We start from the raw sequence: 22,300 nt of genomic DNA on the forward strand, positions 1-22,300 counted from the left end.
TATGCCGGAAGAGCCCCCTAGTGAAGACGCCGGTTATACCGGTGAAAGGAATTGGCTTAGTTAAACGACCTCCCCTGCTGACATAAGCTGTTTCCGGCTAAAGGATTGTTTTGCTGGTATAACTGTGTCTACACTAGGGCTTTTGCCACGTAGCTATGTCAGGCTGGGGGTGATTTTTTCACATGCCTAGCTGACATAGCTATGCCAGCTAACTTTGTAATGTAGATCTGTGCAAACCTCTCAAAGCCCTTAGAAAATGTCCTTGATCCTCATGATAACAAACACATCTTCATGGTGTGAGTGAAAGCCTGCAGGAGCTAAGTATGAAAGGATCAAAGCAGGGAAGTTCGGAGGCAGGCGCCACTAATGGGGCAGAGTTAAGGCAGTTTGAGTATCTTAAGTGGATTTTCATTCTTTCCCATCTTTGGGTTTCATTTAAATTTCACCTTAACTCTGAATGTGCTGGGTTTCTAGGGATTTTTTGTTTTGAGAATGACAGTCTTCCTATAAATTACAGAATCTGTGCTCCAACTCACCAGAATTGTATTAGGATTTGATGGATGGTGTGGTAGCCTGCTAGGCTGTTGACAGAGCCGGCCTAGAAACACAATGGGAAAATGTGCTTTTAAAAAGTTTATATGTATATAAAAATTATATTTGGGAATGGGGGAATGACTGCTACTTGGAAGTTTGGCATCTGTTGCCACTCATCAGCATCCCAGCTGTGGGAGCCCTGGAGAGCTTTGAGTAGAAATAGAAACCCCACTGAGTCCTTAGTTGCACCTTACATCTCAAAGCTCTTTACATTATTGTGAGCCCTGTTTCACAGCTGCGGAAACCAAAGCACACAGAAGGCAACTGACTTGTCCTGGGTCACACGGTGAGTTGGCAGCAGCTGGGCCATAGCCCCATTGATTTTTTTTTTTTTTTTAGGCCATCCCCCTGTTTGATTTCGATGAGGGCTTTGGCTTAAAAACTGCCATTATGGTGGCCCAGAACAAGGAGGTAAGCCCAGCCCTATCCATTGGGCCATGCCACTTTTATTGTACCTAGAGAGCCAGGGGCAGTGTAGTTCCATTGACCTCAGCGGCGTTTTGTTGGTTTACACTAGATGAGGATAGGGTGACCAGGTGCTCGGTTTTTGACCAGAAAGTCTGGTCGAAAAGGGGACCCGACAGTGCCCGGTCAGATCTACTGACCGGACACCCAATGTCCAGTTCCTGTGGTCAGAGGAGGCGGGGAGGTGGTGAGTCATCACCCGCTCCAGGCCTCACTCAGCTGGGGCCGCTTCCTACCTGTGTTGGGCAGCTCCCAGCCCCGGCTCTGCAGGCGAGTCCCTCCTGACCCAGGTGGGGCAGAGGTGGGGGAGAGGGGAAAAGCAGCATGCGACAGGAGGGAGCGGGGAAGAGGAGTGGACAGAGGGTAGGGCCTTGGGCAGGAAGAGGCAGGGCAGGGGAGGTTCTGGCTCTCCTGCAGGAGTGTCCGGTTTTTAAATATTACCAACTTGGCAACCCTAGATGAAGATCTGGCCCAGCACATACAGTCCGTGCACTTGTAACCACTGGTGAGCGGGGGGATGCGTAATACACACTCAGCATGGGTGACACGGTCACGTACGTCGTGCGTAGGAAACGTTGGACAGGTCGGGGCGGCAGGAAGCAAATCTGTACTGTCTGTGTTGTCTTCTCCTCGCTCTATGGTCACTCCCACGGGAGAACAGGCCAGCCCTTGGGGACTACATTTTCCTTCCTCATCTCTCCGGGCTCTGCACAGCGTGGGGCAGGAGCAGCTCCTTTCAGAGCCTGCCAGCAGTGCTCCTGATCTGGATGGGGTCAGTAGAGAGCACCAGGGTGTGTGCCCACCTGCATGCTGTCGCCACTGTGCCCTAGGCTGTTGCCTGGCTGGCACCTGAATTTGGGTCCATCTCTGCATGGCTCTTCCCGTAGACGAGCCTTTTGTTCTTTGTTTCTGGACACTTTTGACCTAGTTGCTGTAACCTCTATAAATGCGTGAAGATTGCTGCCTCTGGGTGGCATTGTTGTGGTTGCCCTCTGCTTTACCTTCTTCATCTCTCTAACTGATGACCAGAAAGTATTCAAAGCATTCCAAATATGGGCTCATTGTCTGGCTCTTTGCAAAGCACAAGAAGGATTTCCTGGGACCATTATTCAATAAGGCTATTTATATTCCCTGCTGTGTGTGTGTGCCACAATATAGAATCATATCACATCCTGGGTTTATATTTGAAATTGCCTGTGCAGTTTAAGTGATTGTGCATATAAATCAGGAATTGCATGCACAAATCATTGGCTCTGGTTATTTGTGTGCCTGATTGCAGTAAATGCACATGCAAATCGCACGCAGTGTGTGCTTTGTCTTTAACAATCAGGCCCGTTTTCTATGTGACGTGCGTGTGTTTTAGATGCAGCTCTTGAGTGTGGTACTTTGTCGCTCAAAGGCCATGTTCTGCACAGGGGTTTCGGCACATGCACCAGGGAGAGTTCTGATGTAGAGAGCTTCTCCCCCAGCACCTTGCGACCCTCCTGCCATGCCATTGCTGGGGCTAGCCCAGTGGTGGGCAACCTGCGGCCCAGCAGAGCAAGCCACTGGCAGGCAACCAGACCGTTTGTTTACATTTGCATGGCTGCCTGTAGCTCCCAGTGGCCGCGGTCCGCTGTTCTCGGCCAATGGGAGCTGTGGGAAACGGTGGCCAGGCCCGCACCGCTTCCCGCAGCTCCCATTAGCTGGGAATAGCGAACTGCAGCCACTGGGAGCTGCGGGCGGCCATGCAAATGTAAACAAATGGTCTGGGGCCCGCCAGTGGCTTGCTCTGATGGGCCGCAGGTTGCCCACCACTGGGCTAGACTCTGCAGGTGGGGGCATGAAGGAGCTGGAACACCACTTTCCCTTCCAAGCTGGCACAGTGATGGCACCCCCTTGTGGTCTCCAGAGGCACTGTGCTGCTTCAGCACACTCCCGACTGCTCCACCTTCCCCAGCGGGGGTCTGTGGCCCACCCTTTCATCCAACCTACTGTAGGAGTCTTTATCTAGGGCACCAGGGAGCCGCCCCTGAGAGGTGCTGTGGCTTTGCACTCTTTAGAAGTGCTGCCTTTATCCTAGGCAGTTAGTATATTGCAGCCAATCCGTGGGCTTTCTGTGCATCCCCTGTATGAGAGTGTAAATCTCTTGTGATGTGGGGATCAGAAGACAAGTCAGAGACTTCACTGCAGATGGGGTCCCTGGGTTTTGGGCACTAAGTGTCCAGTAAGAAACAATCCTGGACTCAAAGAGCGTATGATCAAGACAGACCAAGGAGGGTCGTTCCCAAATTCAGAGAGGGGGAACTGAGGCACAGAGATAAATGACTTGCCCGTGTCACACAGGGAGGCTGGGGCAGAGCTGAGAATTGAACTAGATCTCCTGGCTAGTCCCTTAAGCACAGGAGCCTCCTGGCTCTCTGGATCAGGTGAAATGGCACATGTGGGAGGGGGGTGTTCAGCCCCTAACAGCCTAGGAAGAGCCACCCTTCACATGCCCACTGTCCCAGACTCTCTAGGCAGGAGATATGTCCTATGCTAAGGGCTCTGGCTTTCCTTTTTCCTTCTGCTGCTCTGGGTCTGACCTCCCTCCCACTCCCAAGCCTATCCTTCTCCCTTCCCATCTGTCCCAGCCGCGCTGCCTTTCTTTGCTCTGTGGTCACTTGCAGAATCAACTTGTCTGCTTGCCTGGGCTCCTCTCTGGCCTCCTTGAACATGACTGCCTGCCCTGACTCCATGTCCTCTGCTAACACCACCCCCTCGCTGCGCTGTACTTCCTCCGGGTCCTTGACAAAGCGAGCGCAAAAAAAATGGTCCTAATGCTGATCGTTGCGATGCTCCAATACTCACCTCCCTCCTTCCCAAACTATTAGCACTCACAAGGAAACTGGGTCTTTGAATTCAAAGCTAGCCCTTTATCCACTCAAGTAGCTCACCCTCTATACCGTACTTACTGACCTTGTAGATTAGTCTTTTGTGCGGCACGCTATCAAAAAGCTTTTCTGATGTCCACGGCTTCCCTCATCAATGTTCTTTATCGCGGCTTTGAAAACTTCATTCCGATTTGTTAGACGCACTCACCCTTTTATGAACCTGCTAATTAAATTATCACTCGTCTACGGGGTTCTTCCTGGCGCTGATCAGGGGAAAGATTTGGAGGTTATTGCGTGCGTGCATGCGGAATATTATGGAGACAGCAGCAGGAAAACTAGGCAGGAGACTGATTTGTTAGAGGAAAAAGTGTAGCATGAGACACTGCTGTCTCATCAGACCCTTGTTAGATACCTAGCAAGAACACCGTGCTGGTTGGATAGCATGCCACAGGCAGGGGATTGCTGCCATGGGGAGGGTGCTGCCCTGGGGAGGGTACCAGGGCTGACACCAGGTATGGTGGAACAGAGGGGTAAGGAAAGGGTTAAGGGAAGTGAGATTAGTTCTTGGTAGAAAAGGGGGCATTTGGCCTCCAGTCTTGCTCCAGGGGGAGTGATTGGCACTGCTCTTGTTGACTTAGCTGGAGGCAGGATCAGGCCCTGAGAGAGGTGTTCAACTCAGGAATGGATCAGTACAGTTGTGTGCTTGTCACACTGATCCTGGCTCCAGAACCAGGGGACTGCTGCTGTCAGTTACTGTGGTGTCCATCGGCAGAACGCCGCTGGCTTGAGTGCTGCGCCTCCGGATTTACACCGCCAGAGCTAAGATCCGGATCAAGGCTCTAATCTCTACAACTTGGGCAGAACAGTGTCACCACAGGGATAAGGGTCTGCGAGGCAGGGGGACAGCTGAATTACAGAGGCGTCGGGCCAGTCGCTGGGGCTCCATCAGAGCCACTGGCACGGCAGCGCCTGGCACCAGGTAAGGATCACCCTGGGTCCGCTCCCCGTACCAGAGGGCCTCGGCTGGAGGCTGCCTGTGTGTGGAGGTGAGCAATGTTGCCTCTTAGTGGTTGGCCCACAGAGAGGATCTGGACCTGCTAGAAGTGTTCACTAAGGGAGTTCTCCCTCGGCTCAAGTGGGCGAGGCCTGTGTATTTGGCAGGCCTGGCTCCCCGGGGGGATTTGATGCCCATTGAAGGCAGGTAAATTCCGGGGCATGCCCAGGGGAAGAGTGTCCCTTCTTATATGTGCCCCTTTAAATCTCTGTCTCAGCACTTGATGCCTCATATTGCTAATCATTGTGGGGCTCCCGCTGCCCCATCCCTTGATGCTCAGATATTGGGGGGGGTGTGTGTGAGAGGGCTAGTTGCTAACCGGCTAGGTTTATCTGTCTGCTCCCCTGAACTAGCATTTGCAGGATCCACTTGGAACCAGAGTCCTTCTCCAAAATCTCCTCCGCCCACCCCGGTGCTAATGGCCAGCTCTGCGCCGCGCCCCAAGCACTGAGCTGGAGGTGGGCAGCAGGGGACCTGGAGTTTGTCGAACAAACTGTTCCTGGCTCAGCTTCAGAGGCTATTTAAAGCAGGGGGGGAAAATGACTCCCATCTGGTACAGGTTTTAAAAGGCTGGTGTGCCAGCTCCGGGCACCTGGGGCACTGGCTGCACGTCCGCACCCCCCCATTTACCCCGGCCTCCGCTCCAGCAGTCGATAAAATAGAGTTCTCTCCTAGCCGCATGGCTCCCTCCGCTCAGCTGGCCTGCTCCCTCCGCTCACCAGTGGCCGCAGCGTAGGGGAAATCCATGCTCATTTCTCTACAGTCACCCCCAAATGTGGTGGCTGGTTTCCTTGTTCCTGTCCTGCGTGGCGGGTGGGGGGAGGCTGAGAAGGGGCTGGGGGTGGGGGGAGTGGTATCGGATTGCTTTCGGAGAGGGAGCAGGGCACGCTAGCTGCTAGGATTGTCGCCCGTTGCCACCATTTTGTTTGGCCAGGGGAGCGCTGCAGCAGTGAGGCGTGCGGTGTTAGCGCCTTAATGAATCAGGACAGCTTGCAAATTCCAGCCTGCCGTGCCGGCCAGCGGGTCTGTCCAAGCGCGCGCTGTCTCGCCCGGTGAGTCTGCTCGGATCCTTGCAGGGATGCTGACAGAATGATTTAGTTTGCACAGTTAAAAAAGAAAGTCATTGCGGCTCTGTGCAACAGGCCGGAGGGCTGGGAGGTGCACTGGGGAGAGCAGAATGCCAAGGGCTAGGCCATGGCTTGCGGGGGTGTGGCTGTCTGTACAGATGTCTCAAGGGGCAGTTTGATCTCCCAGCTGGGCTGGCTGGCATGGAGGGGATGGGCTAATTCCCCCAGCTTGGCCCCCTATGGCATCAGGGAGCTGTGAGCTGGACTGATGGACCCCAAACTAGCGCAAACCCCCACGCCACAGAGGAAGGTGAAAACCTCCAAGGTCACTGCCAGCCTGAGCTGGGGAAAAATTCCTACCTTACCCCATATACAGCGATCAGTTAGATCCAGAGCCTGGGAGCAAGAGCCAAGCAGCTGAGAGAGAGACTGCTCAGAGTCCTGGCCAACCCTGCCTAATGTCTCTTTTTCAGCTCTGTTGCTTCAGAGGAAGGAGACCAAACCCCCCCCACCATGTGAGGGGGAAAACATCCCTTCCTGAGCCCCGAGGTGGCTGGCTGATGCCCTGAAACATGAGCGTTAGGAACATCAGACATAAACCAGACGCGAGCCCCAGGGCTGCCAAACACTGCCCTCCACCCTCACCAGCTCTCTCTTAAAGACAATTAAGTTGTTTGTTTGTCTCCATAAATCCAGAACCTCACCCCTCTGATGGTTAGAAACCTTCTCATTTCCAGCCTGAATTTGGTCAGGGTCAGTTTATACCCATTTGTTCTTGTGCCACCAAGGTCCTTCAGCTTCCATAGCTCTTCTCCCTCACTGGTTTTTACTCCCTTGTGCATTTTATAGAGCAATCCGATCCTCTCAGCCTTCTTTTTGAGAGACTAAACCAACCAAGCTCTTCCAGTCTTGTCCCATAAGAGAGGTCCTCCATTCCCCTGATTATCCCAATAGCTCTTCTCTGCACCTGCTCCTGTGTGAATTCACCTTGCCTGATTATGGGTGCCCAGCACTGCACACAGGATTCCAGATGAGGTCTCACCAGTGCCTTGTCCAATGGGATTAACACTTCTCTAGCCCCCTGACAGTGCCTTGCCTTTTGTGATAGCGAAGTAGTGCTATTTTCAGATGGGGAAACCGAGGCACAGAAAGTTGTTTGCCGAGGGGCATCACAGTGAATCAGTGGCTGCACTGGGAATAGAGCTCGAGAGTCCCAGTTCTAGACATTCCCTTCTCTGTGACATTCCTGTTAATGCTAGTTGGGAGTTAGTGGTGTGCATTAACTGCATGCCAGCGAGAGGACTGGAGGCTTGTCCTCTTCCAAGGATATCGCTATAGGAAGGAGACCAGAACATACAAAGATCATAGGATGATGGGCAGGGGGAGGTGTATGCATAGATCCTAGGACTGGGGGAGGGCATGGAGAGGGGAGTGCGTGGACCCTAGGGTGGGGGGGAGGGGTAAAGGAGGGGAGCACACAGACCCTAGGATGCAGGTGGGAGAGGTGTATACAAATGTCCCAGACCCTCCACCTGCCTGGGCAGCTTGCCCTGGGGATGGGTATATGGGTCGGGGGCTGCTCTTGAGCACCCCCGCCCCCGCCCAGGGTAGGTGGAGCGTTTGGGGCTCCCCACAGCAGCCTGGCTCTGGCTTCTGGCTCGTCCAGGGGCAGGGCCTTGGGGTAAGGGTGCGGGCAGGGAGCAGTGCCACAGAGGGGGTGGAGCTCCTGCCTGTGTCCTGCTTTTGTCTTTTAGTGCTGGCTGCCTAAGGCATTGCGGGGCCCGATCCTGCAGATGTAGTGGATCGGGCCCTTGAGGTGAATTCACACCAAATAGCTGGGGTGGGGGGAGGGAGGGGCAGGCGCGCCCTCCTGTCATCCAGCCCAGTGGTAGGGTGCTCCCCAGGATATGGGAGACCTCTGGTTTGAGTCTCTCAGCAGATTCCAACGAAGGGAGAGAAGGGATTTGAACAGGGCTCTGCGCCCTCTGTGGTGAGGGCTGTGGGGTGTTCTGAGGTGCGGCTCCCCCGACCCGTCCTGCTGAAGCGGTTGTGCGCTGGATAAATATTTAAAGCATCATTGGAGCGGGGGGATTGATTGCCAAAGGGTTAGAACGAGGAGTGACGGGCTGAAATGGAGCAAGGAAACACTTTGGCAGAATATCAGGGAACTTTTCTGAACACGCAGGCCTCTTGGACTGAGGAATGATCTCCCAAAGAGAGCTACAGCAGGTGCAGTCCATGGCTGTTGCATTGGAGAATGCAGCCTAGGGAGCTGCCCTGCCTTGCTGTGGTGCATGGCATGTGTTGGGACAGAGGGGCTACAGGATCTAATAGGCCTTTGTATTTTTCCATGATCTAAGAGAAGCAGCAATAATGCAGCCTCACGCTTATTTTCCCAAGTACCTTTTAAGAAGCAGATTATTTATTGTCCCCTTCCGTTAAACGTTGGAAGCTCATAAGCTAAAATGAATTGCTGGGATTTGAGTAGGGAAATATGTGCTGTTCATTCTTCCTCCCTCAGTTCCACATCTCCCCAAGTGTTTCTCCAGGTCCTCTCTTGTAGTGTTTAGACTTTTGTTCCTTTAAATCAGATCCTTTAATAAATACTTATTAACCATCTTGATGGGGAGAAACGATTTCACCTTGAAAACTAAGCCAGTGGCGCCAGCACCTCTGTGTCTTCACATTGGTTTGATGTGTTCTGGGACTTATTTTTATTCCCTGGTTGAACTTTTCAGGGCCGATCCTGCAGGGTGCGGAGCCCCTTCACCTCCCACTACCATCTGTGGGAGTTCAGGGCTCAGTCTCTCTCCGAGCCCTGGGCAGGATGGGGCCTTTTATTTGTGAAGGCGTTGGGGGATTAGGGAAAGGATTAGTAAATATGACCTCAGGTAAAGATTAAGACAAAACAGCAAAGTTTTTCACGCTGATGCACTGTGAAGATTAAATCGGGATGAATTCGCTGTATTGTGGGGGCTTGGCGGGAGGAGAGGGACGGAAAGACAGAGGTAAGTAGGCTAAGGGGCAGGGACAGAGGTAAAGCAATGCATGAGATGGATTCTGTGCCAGCTGGCCCCTATGCACCGGGCAATGGCTAGGTCTGTTCCTGGCCTCCCTGGGGGCCATGCCAGGGCTGCTGTGATGCCCCTGGGGAGGCGTGGAGCACATCAGCGCCTGCCTCGGTGCTCTGAGGCTTCTCCCGAATCCAGAGAGAGAGCAGGAGGAAGTAACCAGATCAGGCCTGAATCACAGTGGTCCATTCGAGGCCAGGCTGCTGGTTTCCGGTAGTTCCGATGCATGGCAAGGGGTAGCTGTCTGGGAGGGGTTCCAGGCCCCCGCCTTGCGAGGGAGGGCAGGGTCAGTGCTCAGATGGGAGACCCAGGTACTACAGGCGCTGGTGGTGCTGATTCAATGGGTGGAGCGATTCTTGCCAAGTCAGCGCCGAGCCCCCTGCTGAGTCAACACCAAACCATCCCCCCCAGCTAGTCACTCGGACATGGATGCTGCATTGCTGGGCGTGCCGTGTTTCTGACGGGACCTGCAGCTGAAACCCTGACTGCTTGTGCTCCTAAAAGACCACCTGGCCCTTGTTCTAAGCCAGGGGTCTCAAACTCAAATGACCACTAGGGCCACATGAGGACTAGTACATTGGCCGAGGGCCGCATTACTGACACCTCCCCCTGCCACCCTTGGCCCCACCCCCACTCCACCCCTTCCATTAGGCCCTGCCCCCATTCCAACCCCTTCCCTGAAATCCCCACCCCAACTCTGCCCCCTTCCTGCCCCCAGGGAGGACAGGAGGGGTTTGGGGTGTGGTGGGGGCTCAGGGCAGGGAGTTGGGGTGTGGGGTACAGGAGGGGTGTGGGGTACAGCAGGGGGTTGGGCTGCAGGAGGGGCTCAGGGGGCGGGCTCCAGCCTGACACGCCCCGGGGGCAGGGCAGGCCACCTGCCTGCCTGTCCCCGCACCGCTCCGGGAAATGGCCGGAACCTGGGGGAGGAGGGGCACAGGGATCTGTGTGTTGCTGTTGCTTCAGGCGGCCCCCCCAGCAGCTCCCATTGGCCGGGAACTGGGAACTGCAGCCAATGGGAGCTGCTGGGGGCGCTGCCTGAAGCAAGAGCAACACACACAGCCCTGTGCCCCCCCCTTCTCTACGTTCTGGCCTCTTCCTGGAGTGGTAGGGGGCAGGGCAGGCAGGGAGACTTCCCTTCCCCCGGTTCGTGTTGTGCTGGAGCTGCTCTAGGTAAACGCTGTGGGGGGGACAGCGAGGAGCTCGCAGGCTGCAGAAAACAACCCTGCAGGCCGCATGCGGCCCCCGGGCCACGTGTTTGAGACCCCTGTTCTAAGCGGAGAGGCATTAACTCTGTTGTCCTGGCCAAATTCCAAGTCCGAGCACCCCATGGTGCTTGTCTAAATTCCCCTTGCGGTTTCAGTTGGATTTGGGATCCTACACCTTTTTTCCTAAACTGTGGCATAGTTTTGCTGTTAGGAGTTGAACAGCTGCCGTGTTCCACCCCAGAGATGGCAGCATTTCTATTGTGTGTTAAGCTAAGTAATTCCTCGACATCCCTTCGTTACCACACCAGAGTGTGACTAATTAATTCAAGTTTAAAATGTCTCCCGAGCACCTCAAAGGATCTAGACCCTGCAAGACTCTATGGAGAGGCAAATTCTTCTTATTTATCATTTGTTAATGGCTGGGAGCCCCAGTTACGGACCAGGACCCCAAGAGCTAGGTGCTGTATAAACACAGAACTTCTTCGGCTCTGTGGCACTGGTCCAGTCCTGCTCTGATTGAAGCTAATGGAAAGTCTACCATTGTCTTCAGCAGGAGCAGAGTTGAACTGTGAAATTTTTCACCTTCAAGGGACATCCTCCACATGAAATCTAGTCAGTGTCAGCATATGCTAGGCCTGCCCGGACTCCCCCTGCCAAGCCGTGTGATCCCATTTTCCTATTTCAAAAGAGGTTTTTTCTCTCCCCTCTTGCTGTGAAAAAGACCCACACAAGCAACAAAGAAAGCTGGCTGATTGCATGACTGTACTGGGGGAAGAGTGCGGCTGGGGGGTGGGGTGGGGGGGCAAAGTGCTGTCAAGTGCACAAAGCAAACAGGCTGTGGATTTTTAAAATGGAAGCTGTTCAGCTGTCGTCTCTTCACCTGCACTAGCGTCGAAGTCTTGGTAATTGCGACTAGCCTAATCCTCCAAATAACTGACACTCCGCCGAAAGTCCAGGGCCTCGGCGGCTAATCTGAAAGGACATTTAACTCAACAGATAATGCTGGAAAACACTTGGAGTAAATGTGAATGTTTGGGAACACAGAAGCAAATCCAGCCTCTCTTTGAGCCCCTCTGCTGCCCTTGCAGGGGGACGGACTCTATCATCTGTAATATACAGTCTTTTTCATTTTGAGCTCCTCTGATCCTCTATCCCACAAACCTAGCTCACGATTCCCCATGGGGCAGAGATCTTTAAGGATTAGCTGGGGACCTGAAATTTCAGCTGCGTATTGAATATTCATCAGATAAAACCTCTTCTCCTCTCCGGCTGGATCCCTGCTCCTGGGCTTACACTGGTGCCCACCGGTGTCTGCGATGCCGGTACGGCGGTGTATGCTGAAACGAAATGAGTAAGTTCCCCTCAGTGCATCACCGGGATGAAAACATCTTAGCTCCCGTTTATTATTGAGAGGTTGTAACCAGACAGCGTGAGCTGCTGGGAAAAGTGAGAGACTGACTGAGTCCAGGAGGTGCCTTTATGGAAAATTTGGCATCGCCCCAGCATCACCGGTGCAGCATTGTGAGGCAGAGGGACCTGATCTTCCTCTCACGCACACTGGATTCACTCCCTTGGCTTTCCACGGTGTTCGGAACTATCACAGTTGACAAACACAGGATGTTTTAACCTGGGGAAGCAGTAACAATAGCTGTTAAAAGGGTTGCTGCACTAGTCCGGATGCTCTTTTCCTGATCCTACAATTCTTTAGGCCTGACTCCTCTCCTGTTCCGGTGTGGATCAAGAGTAACTCCCTCCATGGAGTCATATCGGTGTAAGGGGAATCCAGATCAGGCTTCTCTGTTTTTACAGTGCAACGCAGTGTAAGAGTGTCACGGGTTCATGCTGCTGTCTTAGAACTCATGGAAGGGTTGCTGCCAGACCCTCTGTTGGTGGAAATCAGTACAGCCCATTTACATCAGCTGGGGATCTGGGCTGCTGAGGTGCAGAAATCAGTGGGGAAGAGAAGATGAGAAGGGGGTGATATTAAATACTGGTGTGTGCAGTTGGTCAGAAGCTCCCGGGGATGTCGGCAGCATGGAAGAAATGGGGTTTAGGCTGCAGTTTAGAGTAGTGATTTTCAAACTGCAGGTTGCAACCCAGTACAGGGTTGCAGAATGGAAGGCACTGGGTCGCGGCAGCTCTGGTCAGCACCGCTGACTGGGCTGTTAAAAGTCCCGTCGGCGGTGCTGCCCGGCTAAGGCAGGCTAGTCCCTACCTGTTCTAACACTGTACTGTGCCCTGGAAGTGGCCAGCAGCAGGTCCGGCTCCTAGACAGGGGGGCCACGTGGCTCCATGTGCTGCCCCCGCCCCAAGCACTGGCTCTGCACTGGCCAATGGGAGCTGAGGGGGGCGGTGTCTGTGGGCAAGAGCCATGCGGAGCCGCTTGCACGCCTCCGCCTAGGAGCCGAACCTGCTGCTGGCCGCTTCTGTGGCGCAGCATGGTCCGTGGTGCCAGGACAGGCAGGAAGCCTGCCTTAGCCCCCCCGCTGTGCCACTGACCAGGAGCCGCCTGAGGTAAGCCCGTGTCCCTGCCCCAGACCTGATTTCTCCCCCCCCCCTAAACCCAGAGCCCCTTCCTGTCCCCCAAACTCCTCATCCCTGGCCCCACCCCAGAGCCTTCATCCCCAGCCCAGAGTCCTGACCCACTCCCATACCCCAACCCCCCGCCCCAGCCCTGAGCCCCGTGTAACGATGCTGCCTCTGGCGGGGCACAACTGAGAGTATTAATTCAGGAGAAATTGTTTAGAGCAGGGCAGTCACAACCCAAAGCTGGAGTTTCTTCACTATTAAGGCAAACCAAAGCAGCCAAACAGAGAGGACTTCGGTCTCACCTCACTGGCTAACCATAAGTCACACAAGCAATTCCCTTAGACACTCCAGTTTCCCAATATCACCAGCAGTGCCACTCGTTAGGGGAATGGCTGGTTATGAAAACCAATACCGCAGTAAAAGAAAAAAGGTTCTCCCGATCCCAAAGGACCAAGCTCCAGACCCAGGTCAGTATACAAGTTAGATCTTACCCACAAAGCACACTGTTGCCAATCCTTTAGAATCTAAAGGTTTATTCATCAAAAGAAAGAAATATAGATGAGAGCTAAAATTGGTTACATGGAATCAATTACATACAGTAATGGCAAAGTTCTTGGCTTAGGCTTGTAGCAGTGACGGAATAAACTGCAGGTCCAAATCAAGTCTCTGGAGTACATCCACAGCTGGGATGGGTCATTCAGTCCTTTGTCCAGAGCTGGTTATGATTGTGCTGTCTGTATGTGTGTATCATTTTTGTAGTTAAAGTTATGAATATTGGCTATGTACTTGTATCTCAGTGTGTTTTAATTCTAAGTAGCCTCAGTGAAGCTTTTGGTCAGCTTCTTGAGAAAGGACTATTCTCAGTAAGTGCCCAATCAAGAAACATTTAACTGACAATGAACTTTGGTAGACGCCAGTCCATATCTGAGCTTTCCTGGGAACGTTCAAACTAACATGTAAACAGTGGCGTCGGCCGGTAAAGAACTGAGTCATGCATGGACAATTGACTTGCCCATGTGACTCTAAACTCCATCTTGCTGCTGTGATTTTCCACAGTAAGAACAAAGGGGTGTCCTTCCACAGGGCAGAGGATATAAAAGGCCCTGGAAACTCCTCCATATGGTCTTCAATCCTGCTTCTGACCTCTGGAGGGACTTTGCCTTGAGCCTGACAAACACCCCAAAGCCCTCATCCCCAGCTCCGTTGGGTCACGGGCATCAACAATTTTCTTCAACTGGGTCGCCAGAAAAAAAGTTTGAAAACCACTGTTTTAGAAGGCCTGGAGAGGCCAGGAAGAGTCAAGGCCATGTCTAGCCGGGCCACGGTTCTCATCCCACATATGGTAACCCCAGTGGAGTCAGTGGAACTGCTCCTGGTTCACACCAGTGTGAGTGAGAAGAGATGCAGGGAGGAGTGGGTGCTCAGCAGGTCCTGAATGTTTGCACTCCATAACTCTCCCCAACCCCCCATCAACACATGGGTAATGAACACAGGGCAGCCCTCCGGCTGCACCAGCCCTCCCCTCCCCCCCCCAGCTAGTGCATGAAATATGATCTGGAAGCTGTGCAGCCCAAGCCTGAGCGCTGTCCTAGGCAGCATGTATGTGGAAATCAATAGGGGATTTGAGACTGGATCCGATTGGGACTAATCATCTCGCACTGGCATACATGGAATGGGAGCAAAGCACAGTGGTGTCTGTGCCGGTCCCATTAGGGAGCTGCTGGGAAGAGTGAGGAGGGTGTTCCTGGATTCTCCCAGAATGGGGGCCATCTGGAAAATAACTGTGGAGTGGTTTAGTCGTTCTGGCTAAATCAAAGGGGTGTGTGTGTGTGTGTGTGTGTGTGTGTGTGGGATCTGAGAGAGGAAGGACATGGAAGTGTGTGTGGGGGTCAGTCTACTCTCTGGGGAAAATTACTAACCCCTGTGTTAGTAGTAGTGTCTGTACTCAAGCAGGGGAGGAGAAGTGTTTTCTATGTCAGGAATATGACGTTGCTCAGTCTTTTTGAAAAGAAAACTGAAATATTCATTGAGAAAAATAATGGCCAATGTAAGTCTGTGCCACGGCGAAGATGTGGCTGTGACAATAGAGGGGATCTCAGGATGGCTCACTGGGGTAACCCTCCTCCTCTTCCTTCCCTCATGTGCTTGTATTCCCTTGTGGTGTGTCCACCGTGGGGCCGGAGCTCGCAACACTCGCTGCCCGCTGGCGCTAGCGGGACCCTGCTGAGCAGTAAGCACTGCACCCAGCATTAAGGGTCGGCAGTATTGGTCCCCTTGTTGGGACGGAGACCTGTCTTCTGTCTCTGAAGGGCTAGTGCAGCACTCCTATGAGAAAATATACTCCTCTGCTAAGAGGGGATGTAACGTTACGCGGAAAGCTGGCTGCAGTTCATCTCCTCCTACGTGCCACACCAGATCTGGGGAGGAGGTGAGGCTAGAAGTGGGGCTGGAGGGAGGAAGGCTGGAGGAGGTGCCCAAGGGTTGGGTTGGGGAGGTGTGGGGTTTTCCGGAAAATGGGTGGAGAGGTCTGAGGAGCAGGACTGGCTGGTTCAAAGGATTCAGTGGGCTAGCGCCTTGCCTTGCCAGGCTGCTAGTTCTAGTCCAGCCCCCATCAGTGATGAGCAAGAGATGTTGCCATCTGGGGAGTGGTATCTTCTCTGAGCTGAGTGTGGGCACCTCACCAAAGGCACCATTGCAGGTGGCACTGGCGGGCTCCTCTTTTGGCTCTCTCAGCGGAGAAGCCAATAATTGAACAGACCAAGGAGACTGAGCTGGTCAGGGCAAGATGTGCAGAGGCTCACGGTGCTGTCGCACTTGCCCTGTGAGGGGATAGCGGTTGGCAGTCTGTTACCTTTGGCCGGCGTATGAATAACTCTGCAGTGCGTTGCCAGGGTGCCGTAATTCTGCATGGTGTTTGGGAGGCAGTTTTAAAAAGACACCGCCCCTGCTCCAAGGAGCTGCCAGGCTCCTACAGCCAGACCCAGAGCATCCTAGCGCTGCCCCCAAGGGAGTGGGAAGGGTGGAAGTAAATAATAAAATGAGTCTGATTATAGTGCCAGAAAAGCACAGGCATGCAGAGCAGCCTGAGTGCAGGGGAGAGAACCATGGTGTGAGCCAGGATTTTGACAGCAGGAATGGAGAGGAAGGGGCAGATCTGAGCAAGGATGGAGACGGAGAAGAGGCTGGATAGGGAAGGGGAGGCACAGAACCCCAAGGACTGATGAGAGCTGGCAGAGGTGTCAGTGGCGAGGGAGAAGGAGGGTGTAGAGAGGGTATGGGGAAAAGGTGGGGGGTCCAGGCTGTGCTGTGTACTGTGTATAGAACTCAGGAGGGAGAGCTGGGGGCTTGGGTGGACGAAGAGAAGGCAGGGGTGGAGAGGTAGGTCTAAGAGTCATCAGGATAGCAGTGGGACAAGGATCAAGGCCTGGTAGATCACTGTTACAAAGGAATCAGGAGTGCTTGGTAAGCTGGGTGCAAGCAAACAATATGCCTTTCAATATGGCTCAATGTCAGTATACGCCTCTAGGAACAAAGAATGTGGGGCAGTGATTCTTAGACCTCAGTGGGTCAAAAGCCAAATTAGTGATCAACATCACCCAAACAAGCCACAGTCATGTGACTTCATTGATTCGTTTTACTGTTTTTATATCTATTATTCTCACGGAAAAATGACTGACCGTGTATTCCACAATTGGTTAATAACACAGTAAAGGCATCCTGATTGGTTAATAACTTAAATTGGTTAATAATTAAATCACAGTGTTTTAATATTGCGCTGCAAAGAGCTGCAGGAGATACATTAAAGAGCCACTTGCAGCTCCCGTACCTCAGTCTGAGTATCCCTGACGTAGGGTGTACTTACACCATGGGGGACTCTATCCACCCCCAAATCTTTTTCAGAGTCCCTGCTTCCCAGAATAATCAGGTGAACATGAGCTTGCAGTGTGACGCTGTGGCCAAAAGAGCTAATGAGATCCTGGGATGCACAAACGGGGATCTCCAGTGGGAGTAGCGAGGTTATTTTACCTCTGTAGTTGGGACAGGTGCAACAATTGCTGGAATCCCGTGTCCAGTTCTGGTGCCCACAATTCAAGTAGGATGTTGATAAATTGCAGAGGGTTCAGAGAAGAGCCATGAGAATGATTAATGGATTAGACAACATGCCTTATAGTGACAGACTTGAGGAACTCAATCTATTTAGTTTTACAAAGAGAAGATGAAGGGTGACTTGCTCACAGTCTGTAAGTACCTACAAGGGGAACAAATATTTAATAATGGGCTCATCAGACTAGCAGAGGAAGGTCTAACACAATCCAATGGCTGGGAGTTGAAGCTAGAGACATTCAGACTGGAAATAAGGCGTACATTGTTAATAGGGAGGTAATTAACCATTGGTACAATTTACCAAGGGCCGTGGTGGATTCTTCATCACTGACAATTTTTCAATCCATATTGGATGGATGTCTAACAGATCTGCTCTAGGGATTATTGTGGGGCAGGTCTCTGGTCTGTGCTATCTGGGAGGTCAAACTGGATGATCACAATGCTCCCCTTTGGCTTTGGAATCTATGAAACCGTGGGAGCATGGGAGGTCATCCAGCGGCCAGGCACAGAGAAGGAGACCAGGCCAGGCCCCTGGGGAAGGAGAGCGTCAAGAGGAAGGAGGAGGGGGGAAGGAGGAGGAGGATCCAGTGAAGGTCACGCTGAAGCAGCATTGCCAAGGTGAGTTGACAGTGACACCCCGGATGTCTCAGCTGGCGGCTGGATGCTGCTCTGACAAGTCCTTTCATTGTGAAGGTTGGGCTTTGTCATAATGTTCATGTTACAGCTGATCTGATAATCAGAAGACATTAGCTTTCATGTTGGGCCCATGGAGATCATCTCTGAACAAAACCAGCCACTGCTGCTTCAGTATAGTGCACTTTTTGCAGCGTTGTGGTGCCCAGCAGGACAGTGCTTGTGAGGGGCTGTGTGAGTGGGTGACAGAGCCGAGAGGGTAAGTTACAAGACCCTGTAAAGTGTGTTCTCCACAGCAGAGAGCCACTTCTTTGTCCACTTGTGTAATGGGCTGACGTGCATTTCACACCTACGTTCCACCCAAAGAGACATAATGTTGACTGGCAGCTAAATGCCAGCATGCCAATCTGCCAACACGCCGGTGAGCACACCGGAGGCGTTCGGCTTCTGTCGGATTCCCCTTGCAACCTCAACAGCCTGACAGGGAATATATGTCCTGAAGGCTGAAAATATCGCATATGGCGGCTAGAGGGACACATTGCTCCAGGAGCTAAAGGGTGATAATGCAACCACATGGTCACCTGCATGAGCAAACACCTGCTCTGTGCGCACTGTCCTGGTAGCTGTATGTGCAAATAAGTTACACACTTGCCTATGCATTTTTCAGTTTGTAGCATGCAATTTCAGTGGAACACACTGGAGCATGGTCTATAGGGCAAGGCCAGCTGAATTTCTCCTTCGTAGGGTTATTTTACATATTATTAACTTGCTCTTTCTCTTCCCCTTCCAACCCCTACCCCCTTTCTGGGGCATGGAAGTGGATCAGCTAACATATGAGAGAGGCATAGCTTTATGGTGGGAGGACAGCAATGCAAGCTAAGAATGCCTGAGCTCTGGTCCCATCTCGGACACTAACTGTGTGACTTTGGGCACGTCACTGTGCCTCTCTGCCTCAGTTTCCCCATTGCTGACATGGGGATAAAAATGCCAGCCTGCCTATCCTCTCGGGGGGTTGTGAGGACAAAGGAGTTTCTGGTTGTACAACACTTTGATATGGAACAGAACTGGTGCTAAATGCTGCGGATGGTTTGTGTAATACGTGGGTGTGAACCTCCATTGCCTTGCACCTTAGGCTGTCATTTACACCACTGCAAATCATTATGGTTGCACCTAGAGGCCCCAGTCAAGATCTGGGGCTCACTGTGCTGGTTGCTTTACAAACATCTCACGAGAGATAGTCCCTGTTCCAGCAAGCTTTCAGTCCAAATAGACCAGACAGACAAAGGGTGGAGAGGAAACCGGCTTAGACAGGGAAAGTGACTTGCTGTGATCACACAGCAGCTCAGAGCCCAGGTCTCCTGACATCTAGGCCAGTGCCCTACCCACTGGGAGACACTGCCATGCTCCAGATACTAGCGCTCTGCACTGGAGTAACAAACGACCTAAGGTGCAGCATGGTGAAGACCCAGGCCCTGTGTTTTGCATGTGGCACCCTGGCTGGACATGTAACAAACATGACTGTGAGCCTCACTTGGAAAATGAATCCAAGCGCTAACGCAAGATTTCTTTAACAACCAATTGCTTGTGCACCCAAGTGCAGGAGCCAAGCCACCTGCTCCCTGGTTAGCCCAGCTCGGCAACTGATGCAGGTAGAGTGCTGCCCAGCAAGAGAGCACCTGTGCATCGCCAGCCTGGTGTCAGTGCTGCCTTCGCACCAGAGGATGCAGGGGGCTCTCTTGGCTCTGCTAAGAACACTGGGTATGAAAGGCCTGGTTAGGTGTGACCCTGCAGTCACTGCTGGTGAAGAGCCAGTCTCCCACCCGGTTGCAGGGAAGGGCAGCCAGTGTGCTAATTAGTGCTGGGCAAACCTGAAAATGCTGTAGAGGTTTGGAAAAATCGCCCCCCGAATCCACGTACTTAGGACGATGGACTCACAGGGAGGCAGTGTGGTCTAGTGATTAGTGCAGCGGGGTTGGTGTGCTCGATTCTGCTCCCCGATCTACTGCTGGCCGGGGGTATGAGGCACGTCATGCGTTTTCATCGTCACTCACTATCCCTCTCTGTAAGACAGGGACAGTACCAAATAGTGCAGCCAATCCTGGAGAGAAGGTGCTACAGCAGTGTGTGGTTATTGGCTTCACAGGCAAGGGAATGTCTGCCAGGCAGAGTTTCTCTCCCTGGGAAGGCGGGACAGGGCGTTCCTTTGGGGTGGATCAGCACCAGACCGATGCTGCAGCTTTCCCACGTGTTGGTGATGAAACAACTCAGTGTTGCTGTGCTTCTCGGCTCTCCTGCATGGCCATGGTGCTCCGGTGTGTGGGCTGCAAACCCTGCAGAGGAGAGGTGGGGATGGCTTAGTGTTGCTTTCTCGATAGCTGCCTGTCGGAGGGGACAAAGGTATGGACACGTTCCTGCTGGTGCGGGGATTGCTTTTACAATCTGGGGGCTAACTCAGCTTCACAGAGCCCCTTGAAACAGAAGAGCCTGGGCGGTTGTCAGGGCTGGTATTGGGGAGGGCCAGACGCGATAGCAAGCAGCACCTTTTAGCCGAGGGTCTCTTTTTAATGTTACCCCCTGCAGGTAGTGGAGAATTTGTCCCTCAGGGATGTTCTATGCTGGGGGAGGGGGGTGGGGGAGTGGGTCAGGCTCCGTACACTGTGGGCCCTTTGGGGTCAATGGAAGATTCCACTGATTCAGTGGCCTTTGGTTCAGGCCTTCCCTGTGCTTCAGGGTCTCAATACTTCCAGATATTTTCAAGTGACCTGCAGAGGGGGGAAAAAAAAAAATAGAAGTGGGGCCCTTATGTTACTGCTTTGCGATAGCTTGAGAGGGCCTGGAAAGCTCGGATTTGCTGGTTTGTAAAGTGTTCCTGTTGGCATTTGAACTGGGAAATATCAGGCAATTGCCTTCGTGACTTTGGCTAGTGACGTCCTTCTCCCAGAGAAGGCTGAGAAAGCTCCCGCTCCACCTTACTTGAAGGGGCTGAGCTGTTGAGTTTTCCACGCCAAGAGCTTTCCTCCCAGCTGTATGCCCAGCATCTGAGTAGAATAGATGTCACTGAAAAGAAATGGAAAGTTCTAACTAGTGTGAATAAAAATCACTTTTCTTCTCAATGAGTCCGTTTTCACTTCCTTGGCACTTGCATTACCCTAAATCTACTAGTTCTCCAGTCGTCCATAGAGATTTCCAGGGGAAAGAGGGTACAAAAGAGCTGGGTTCCTAATGCAATCAACATCTTTTAAGAAGAACAACATTCTTTCAGCCTTTGTGGGGATAAAAAGCACGAGTCTGTTTGCTTTGCTTTGCTGGTCACCTTTACCCCCCTAAATCCCACAGGCCAAATCTGCACTAGGGACCATCTGTCACTCCGTTTCTCATGACGGGCTCTGGGATCAGAGCAGCTGAAACTGCCTCCTGTCCTAGGGGATACAAGCAAGAGGACAGAGGCAGGATTTTTTCTGGCGACTGGGCTGTTCTCGCCCTCCATGTCCATTGTATTACATCTTCCTCTTCCTTCCGGGCAAGCCTGAACTTTTCCATTCCCGTGTTAATTTTGGGTGCTGTGCTGCTTGTGCCTTTGTTGTTTATCTTGAGTGCATGGCCCAGGGGAAGGATGTGAGTTTTGCTGGTGTCTCACCACAGCTCCTGCTCCGATAACATCACAGGGCCGTCGCCCTGTCTTATTTTAATTCAGTTAAGTGAATTCTGGGCAGGTGCAAGGTTTCTGCCTGACCCCTGGAGAGCAAAGCCCTCGGCTCCTCCCCAGAGCAGGTTCAGTAGGTCATGCTTCACTCCTACTTGCCTGCCCGTCCCTGGCTGTCTCCCTGACCTGGAGGGAGCAGCACTGGGATAATTCTGTCTCCATGGCCCGCTTAGTCATTGCCCCAAGATAGCCATCGAGGAGGGCAGTTGGTGACGGCAGTTTTTGGAAGTGTTGTCCCTGTCCAATAGGAACCAAACATTGACCCAGTCACCGGCCACGATGCCAGTCAGTCAGCACCAACCCAGGACAGATCTGACTGGTCACTACCGAGGAAAAGCTCCATGCCCCATAGCCATCCACTCAGCTCTGGACAGCTTCAAATTAAACTCTACTGTTTGCAATGCACACCAATACTCCTGAGGGCATTCTGCACCAAAAAATTAAAAATCCTGCACCTAAAAATTGTGCACATATTTTAAAATTCTGCAAGTTTTGTTTGTCAATAAATAAATGCAGTGGCTCCAGCATGGCAGTGGGGAGCACAGCCCACTGGCTGCACGAAGGTGGGAGATCACCCTGCAATCCCCCCACCCCTGGGACACGGACTCAGCGGTGAGGCTGCACCCGACCCTGACACAGCACAAGGCCTGGACCTGCCCCAGAAATACCATAAGGCCCTCCTCCTCTGCGCCAGGTGCACCAGGTGTGGGGCAGGCAGGCTCAACCAGGCAGGGTCCAAGTGTGAAGGGACTCAGTGTGGGAGGTTCCAGGTGTGGAGTGAGAGGGTTCTGTGTGAGACAACCTGGGTGCAGGCAGCTCAGAGGCGGGTTCCAGGTGCAGAGGGAATGGGACTCGGCAGGGGCTTCCAGGTGAAGGTGATTGGGGCTCAGCGGAAGGGTCTGGGTGTGGGGGTCTCAGTGGGGGAGTCTGGGTGCTGGGAGAGTGGAGTTTGGTAGGATGAGGGTCTGGATGCAGCTAGTTGGAAGTCAGTGGCATGGAGGTCTGGATGTGGAGGCTCAGGGT

General features: G+C 52.8%; 1 protein-coding gene across 9 annotated transcripts in view; it reads left to right on the forward strand.

Annotated features, from left to right (window-relative positions):
- CXXC5 (CXXC finger protein 5) overlaps window positions 1-22,300 on the forward strand; it is a 107,450-nt gene that overhangs the window by 20,820 nt on the left and 64,330 nt on the right. Inside the window, exon 1 of one of the 9 annotated variants that reach the window (XM_054038413.1) lies at window positions 19,846-19,971. The exons of the other annotated variants lie outside the window; for them this stretch is intronic. The gene's annotated coding sequence lies outside the window, so the exon portion shown is untranslated. Of the gene's footprint in view, window positions 1-19,845; window positions 19,972-22,300 lie in introns of those variants that run through there. 9 annotated transcript variants of the gene reach the window in all.

Source organism: Malaclemys terrapin, chromosome 8 (assembly GCF_027887155.1).
Source record: "Malaclemys terrapin pileata isolate rMalTer1 chromosome 8, rMalTer1.hap1, whole genome shotgun sequence".
Classification (NCBI taxonomy): Eukaryota; Metazoa; Chordata; order Testudines; family Emydidae; genus Malaclemys; species Malaclemys terrapin.